The sequence below is a fragment of the Lactuca serriola genome, chromosome 1 (assembly GCF_051521515.1).
Source record: "Lactuca serriola cultivar US96UC23 chromosome 1, Lser_US96UC23_V15, whole genome shotgun sequence".
Classification (NCBI taxonomy): Eukaryota; Viridiplantae; Streptophyta; class Magnoliopsida; order Asterales; family Asteraceae; genus Lactuca; species Lactuca serriola.
This window is the reverse complement of record NC_136408.1, coordinates 246963647-246971371: the sequence shown is the minus strand read 5'-3', so window position 1 is coordinate 246971371 and position 7725 is coordinate 246963647. Positions and strand designations below refer to the sequence as shown.

The following is a 7725-nucleotide window of genomic DNA, read 5'->3' as shown; positions in this document are numbered from 1 at the left end:
GTGGAAGTTTGTGACAGGCAACTTCACTTCTGCAGAGCTCACTGTAGTGTCTTGGGAGAGGTTCACTTCTATGTTTCGAGACGAGTATGTTCCCTAGGTGGAGAGGGAACGGTTGGCCTAGGAGTTTCTGTCCCTCAAGCAGAGGACAAAGTCAGTGACAGTGATTATGAGGATGTTTCATGAGAGGGAGGTGTTCTGTCCTGAGCACATGTCTACCGAGCTGGCGCGTATGAGCCGGTATCTGAGCATTCTGAGGAGAGACATCCGCGAGTTCGTGGCGAACTCGACATATCGGTCAATTGCTGAGCTCCACGAAAATGCCCGAAATTGGGAGATCGAGTTGGAGACTCAGGCCAGGGAGGAGGCAAAGTCTCAGGGGAGGGATCGGCGACCGGTACAATCTCAGCCGGCAGCCAAACGGGCGAAGCCCGCTGATTTGAGATCTGGAGGCCAGAAGGGCCGCACTGTGGGAAGTGCGGCGAGGGTCACGAGGGGGTCTGTGGAGTAGGCGCTTGCTACAAGTGTGGCAAGGAGGGGTACATAGCCAAGGATTGCCCAAAGGGGTTCACAGTCTGTTTTCACTGCAACCAGACTGGCCATCGAAAGGCCGAGTACCCACAACTGCTTCAGGGATCAGCATAGGGGTCTGCCCCTGCTGCTACTCGAGCTACAGAGAGTCGGCCAGTGAAGGCCGAGGTACCGAAGGCTTGCGGGAGAGCTTTCCAACTGACAGCAGAGGAGGTCCACGCAGCACCTGATGTCGTGGCTGGTATGTGTTCTTTTATTTATCTTATTTGAGTTATTTTGTGCTTATACTGTGATATGCGTAGGTACTTTTTGTAACGCCCGTAGATCCGGGCTAATCAATTTAGAGATAATAGGGGTCAAAAATGACTTTTTGACAAAATATTATTTAGAATAAATAATCTTAACCAAGATGTATAATATTTATCAAGGATTCCGTACATATAAAGAACGCCAAAATCCGAGTTATAATGAAGAAGTTTTGGCCCGCCGAAGTTTTACGGCAAAACCGGCACGACACCGGGAGACGTAAATAGTGAACTTAAGATGGAGGACTTTTTAGCCTTAGTGATCTAAACGAAAGTCGTAGAATATGTTAAACCGAGAAAATCCATAAAAAGAACGCCCAAATCTGACTTCGTATGAAGAAGTTATGATTTTTCGAAGTTTCGGCTTAGTAGTGCACGACCCGAAACTCGAATTTTAGTTCGAGCGGTTTTTGGCTTACGCGACCTAAATGGGAGTTGAAGATCTCGTTAATAGGAACTAAACGGTAAAAATATAGACGTAAACGGAGTCCGTATGAAGAACTTACGAATTCTTCGCGGTCATTTAACAGTCTAAACGCCTCCTACTGTTAAATTTGAGATCGGTCGAGAATTAGCCGACGGAGTCTAAATGAAAGTTGTAGATCTTATTTTTACCTACGCGTGGATATAAAGAACGTAAAAAATGGAGCTCGTATGCGTGAGTTATGATTTTTCTAAGTTTGAAGGCTGATACGCGATATTGGGTGACGTGGCGCGATCACAACCATTGCTTTCTCTCCAAGGAAAGCCATCAGATGATGACATGTGGCACTGACTCGGCGAGTCAGTGAACCGACTCGGCGAGTCCATCAGGAATTCACCCTATAAATAGAGGTGTCGGGTCTTGCTATTTCCTCACACCTTCAAACCCTTCTTTCTCTCTCTACACTCTCTCTCTAAGCTCCCTAACCCCCCTTAAAGCCTAGGTAAACCCCCTAGCACCCGAAGGAAGCCCCAAGGCTCCCGGAGTCCCGAGAAAAGAGCCTTTCGGCTCAGGAACGCTGCTCCAGCGAAGCCCGGTTTTTGCGAAAAACCCGTCGTAAGTGAGCTACGCCTATGCTATTTTAAATATAGCTTGTAATTAATTATAGTAATGTTATTAGGTCCTTAAAATAATTATTTGGGCTATTATTATGAGTTATATTGAGTGTTATTCAACGCTTATATAATAATAATAATAGCTAGACTATTAATTTGTCGCGGTTATCGTTAGACTAAACCCTAGTGGTATTGGTATTAGGTTTATCGAAGGAAAATTGTTTTGAGAGTATCGAAGCGCTGTCCGAGTGCTGAGTCACCACCTTTCAGGTGAGTGCATGGTCCGCTTCAACTTACACATAGATATGAAGTATTTACTACGTTCTATGTGTGCATATTGTCTGTTTACTTGCTGTCTATGCTCGGTGAAAGATTTTATACATGTTTTAAATGATTTAAACTATATATGTATTTTATATCTATGAAAATGTTGGGGGTAAAACATGGTTAGATATAATAGATGAAATATGAGTTGGGCGATGAGTTGATAGGTGATATAGACCATGAGGTATGTGTGAGAGGTGTACGATGTGAGAAGCCTTTTTCCCAAACGATGTCCCCGTCATTCAGTAGAGTATGGATGACAACCACAGACTATTCTAGACAGTTCAGTGGAACACTAGCAGGCTCGCAACCTGTAGGTGTTGTGAACGATGTGTTCACCCGGTGTACTCTAAACCTTGGTGACCATGCAGACTTGGTGCCTAAACCTTAGTGATCATGCAGACTTGATGCCTAAACTCGGGCGACTACACAGACTTAGTGCCTAAACCCTGGCGACTATGCAGACTTAGTGCCCGTTGTGTAAACCATGGCAACGATGGACTTCGTGCCGATTTCTTGGGATGATCCTTAGGAACGAATGAACGAGGAATAAGCTGATTCTTAGGGTAGATCCTTAAGAATAGAGAATATAATGGGGATGGGTAATGGGGTTTAATTGCTTGATTGTTTAAACATAATAATTATATTATTGTGGGTTGAAAACCTTGTGTACTCACCAGGTTTCCCAACCCGACCCACTCAGTTTATTTATATCACAGGTGTTGATATGAAGTCACATTACACTGAGATATTTAAAGAGATGTAGATCACTAGTGTAAATAAATGTAAGTTCTGTTTATGCTTATGTTTCTGTATTAACGATGACATCCCAAACATTTTAAAATGAATAAAATACGTTTCTTTGAAAATGTTATAATAACGTATTTATCATGTTTTTTGGGAACAAATTTCGCAAGATTTTTATTAAAAGAAGTACTCTGATTTTTATAAAAGCATAAACAAAAATCGGTCTTTTTCTGGCCGTGAAAATGGGGATGTCACACTTTTCTTGTGAATTATGTACCTGTCTTGGTGTTATTTGACTCGGTTGCAAGTTGATCCTTCGTATCTTTAGCATTTAGTCGCCACATCAGTATTCGACGAGAGGCGTTGAGTCGATCTCTGAGAGTCTCCATAGCCGATGAGCATGCAGTGTACCAGTAGTATGAGAGTACCCGGACGTATTGCCGGAGGATTTGCCTGGGATACCTCTGGAGAGACAGGTTGAGTTCTGGATTGACCTGGTCCTTGGTGCGGCTTTGATAGCCAAGGCACCATATCGGTTGGCTCCTCCTGAGATGCAGTAGTTGCCTACGCAGCTGCAAGAGCTTCTAGACAAGGGTTTTATCAGGCCGAGCAGTTTACCATGGGGAGCCCCGATCCTGTTTCTGAAGAAGAAGGACGGGTCGCACCGTTTGTGCATAGATTACCGGGAGCAGAATAAGGTAATGGTGAAGAACCATTACCCACTCCCGAGGATAGATGACTTGTTCGACCAGATCCATTGAGCATATTGGTTTTCGAAGATTGATTTACAGTCCAGATATCACCAAATGCAGGTCAGAGATGATGATGTGCAGAAGACCGGTTTTAGGACCCGCTATGGTCATTATCAGTTTGTGGTGATACCGTTTGGGCTCACCAACTCTCCAACCGCGTTCATGGACCTCATGAACCGCGTATGCAGACCAATGCTGGATCGGTCTGTGATAGTATTCATTTACGACATCTTGGTTTATTCCAAGACTTAGGTTCAGCATGAGGAGCACCTGAGAGAGGTGCTAGAGACCTTGAGGACGGAGACACTTTTCGTAAAGTTCTCCAAGTGCGAGTTCTGGTTGTGCGAGGTGCAGTTTCTGGGACACCTCGTCAACCAGAAGGGTATATTAGTCGATCCGGCCAAGATAGAGGTCGTGATGCAGTGGGAGGTCCCGAAGTCTCCATCCGAGATTCGGAGCTTCCTAGGATTGGCAGGGTATTACAGGAGATTTATCTAGGATTTCTCCAAGATAGCATTTTCGCTGACCCGACTGACCAATAATTCGGTGGTGTTTCGCTGGGCTCCTAAGCACCAGACAACCTTTGAGACACTGAGGCAGCGACTATGCGAGGCGAAGATTCTCACCCTGCCAGAGGGAGTAGATGACTTTGTAGTCTACTGCGACGCTTTGATCACATGTATGGGAGCAGTGTTGATGCAACGGGGGCATGTGATAGCTTATGCCTCAAGACAGTTGAAACCTCACAAGGCTAACTACTCGATGCATGATTTGGAGCCGGGGGCGGTGGTGTTCACCCTCAATATTTGGCGGCATTACCTCTACGGGGTCCAGTGTACTATCCACATGGACCATAAGAGTTTGAAGTACCTCATGGATCAGCCGAATCTGAACATGAGGCAACGTCAGTGGTTAGACGTGGTTAAGGATTACGATTGTGAGATACTTTACTACCCAGGTAAGGCCAACATAGTGAACGACGCCATGCCCCGCAAGGCGGTAGCGGCTCTGATCCGAGATATCTATCTGAGGATGACAGTGATTACTCCACTGCTGGAGCAGATTAGGGAGGCGCATGTTGAGGGCCTGAAGGAGGAGCACCAGAAGTGCGAAAGGATAGTGGGACGGGTAGCTTCATTTGATTACGATAGCCAAGGATTGTTGACCCTGCATGGGAGGGTCTGGGTACCATACTGGGGCGGAGTACGACATGTGTTGATGGATGAGGCCCACAAGTCTCGGTTCTCCATCCATCCAGGGGCGACGAAGATGTATAGAGATCTTCGACTCGATTACTGGTGGCCCTGCATTAAATGGGACGTAGCATGGTACGTGGAGAGATGCCTTACCTGCAGGAAGGTTAAGGCAGAGCACCAGAGGCCTCACGGAAAGATGCAACCGTTAGACATTCCCGTGTGGAAATGGGAGGACATCACTATGGATTTCATTGCTAAGCTTCCAAGGACCGCACGTGGGGTCAATTCGACATGGGTCATCGTGGATCGGTTAACCAAGAGCGGCCATTTTATACCGATCTAGGAGAGCATCTCCGCCGAGAAGTTAGCTGAGATTTATGTGCAAGAGGTAATGGCACGTCATGGAGTGCCTATCTCGGTGGTGTCAGACCGAGATGTCCGGTTTACTTGTAGGTTTTGGAAGCGGTTTCATGACAAGATGGGTACTCATCTCCATTTCATCACCGCTTTCCACCCTCATACGGACGGGAAGAGCGAGAGGATGATTCAGACTCTCGAGGAGATGCTTCAAGCATGTGTGCTAGATTTCTGTGGCAGTTGGGATATGTAACTTCCATTAGCGGAATTTTCATATAACAACAACTATCACTCCAGTATAAACCGACCTCCCTTCGAGATGCTCTACAAGAGGAAGTATAGGACCCCGGTCTATTGGGGTGAGGTCGGTCAGAGAGTCACGGGGAGTACGGAGGTAGTACTCAATACCACAGAGAAGATTTAGCAAGTCCAGAGCAAGCTCCAGACTGCTCAGAGTCTGCAGAAGAGTTACGCCGACAAGCGGCGTTCAGACTTGGAGTTTCAGGTGGGTGATATGGTCCTCCTGAAAGTGTCACCCTGGAAGGGTGTTATTAGGTTTCGAAAGCGGGGCAAGCTGGGCCCTAGGTTCATTGGTCCATTTAGGGTTTTGGCCCAGGTGTTTCGGGTTGCTTATCGGTTACATCTCCCAGTAGAGCTCAGCCAGATCCACAACACGTTCCATGTTTCCCAGTTGCGGAAGTGCTTAGTGGATGATTCAGCAGTGGTGCCCCTTGAGAACATTCAGGATGACGATATCCTGAACTACATCGAGAGTCCCGTGGCAATTTTGTTTTTTGATTTTTAACTTCTTCGGTTCTGGTTCGGGATACTTTTACTCCACTTCTAATGCTTCTAGGAACTCAGAGATTGCCTCTTCTTCAGTCTCAATCAGCATAACATGGGATTGAGCATTCTTTTTGGGAAATAGTGAGGATATTTTGTTGCTCACCAAAGTAGTTAGTTGACCAACTTGGACTTCTAGATTATGGATTGAAGCTTCATGATTTCTTAATGAGGCTTGCTGGTCAATCATCAGTTTGTGTTGTTCTTTCATTATGTTCATGTGTTCCTTTAGCACTGCATCGGTATCATCATGCCTTTTATCTTAAGCTTCCACAAATCGGGTCAAGATGTTTTCAAAGTCTACTTTCTTCTCGGCTGGCGGTTGTTCTTTTTGGTAGAAGCCTCAGCCTGTCTGCTTATATTTCTCTTCTTTTTGCTTCTTATACTCATCGTAAGGTAGCCACTCTTTCTTTGGTTTCCTCTAGTCTTCATCATACTTGTCCCCACTCGAGTACCAAACTTGAGCCTTCTTGTTCCCATATTCATCCAAATGGTAATCTTTAGTCAAGTGTGGACCATTACATCGTTCACAACCAACTCTAATTGCATGAATTGACTGGTCCATTTGGGTCAGCCTTTGGTCCATATTATTTAGCATTGCCATCATAGCAACCATTTCTTAAGAATGTGCACTCCCAACTCCTTTTACGCCTTTATTCCTTGGATTGTGGTATTCATGAGAATGCTTTGCAAATTCTTCAACTAATTCCTTGACTTCGCCCAGATTTTTCTTTGTAAGTGGTCCTTAAGAATCAATGTGTTGCCTTGTCATTACATTGACCCCATCATAGAATATAGACACTTCTTGTTGAATGTTAAGGTCATGTTGATGACAATTCCTTAACAACCCTTTGTAGCGCTCCCATGCTTCGTAAAGTGACTCCCCCGGGTTTTGCTCAAAATTAGCTATTGCCTTCTTGAGTTTAGCTATCTTGGATGGTGGGAAAAATTGGACCAAAAATTGGTCACACATTTCAGCCTAAGTAGTGATTGTACCAGGTGGTAGTGCTTTTAACCAATCCTTCGCAACTCCCTTAAAAGTAATGGGAAGCATCCTTAGCAAGACGGTATCTCTATTAACATTCGGGACATTAAAGTAGTCAGTAATGTCGTTGACTTCATCTAAGTGCTTAAACGTATCCTCATGATCTTTTCCATAGAATGGGATATCCTTCAGTGGAGAAAGGATGTATCCTTTCAGCTCGAATGTGGCAGTGGCAGGAATGGCAGATTGTACTAAACCTGGACCAACATCATCTCGAATTCTCTTTCTGTAAGCTCCCATGGACATTTCTTCAATGTTTGCCATCTCGTTCCTTGGCTCGTTCTTGGGTTCACTCGTATATAATTCAAATTTAGGCTCGGTATCGTATTCGGATTCGGTTTGGACAGGTATTTGATCTAAGTTTTCAACCTTGATCTTGTTCTTTGAAGATAAACTCGACTCTTCCATTTTCTTCCCAGACTTCTTTGAGAACACTGACTTGAATTGTTGTAAAGGTGTCTTCTTTGATGTTTGATCTTCTTTCACGTTCTTATCCTTCTTTTTGTGAAGGGCTGACTCTGGATCTTCAAGTGATGGTACCAAAGGTGTGTTAGAGCCTCTGGTCATGAACTCGTGAAATAAAACAAAAA

General features: G+C 44.9%; 1 non-coding gene across 1 annotated transcript; it reads left to right on the top strand.

Annotated features, from left to right (window-relative positions):
* The first annotated feature begins 6908 nt into the window (after positions 1 to 6908).
* Positions 6909 to 7015, top strand: LOC145080682 (small nucleolar RNA R71). Its single transcript, XR_013695273.1, has one exon. It is a non-coding gene; the product is annotated as a small nucleolar RNA R71 (small nucleolar RNA).
* Positions 7016 to 7725: the final 710 nt, after the last annotated feature.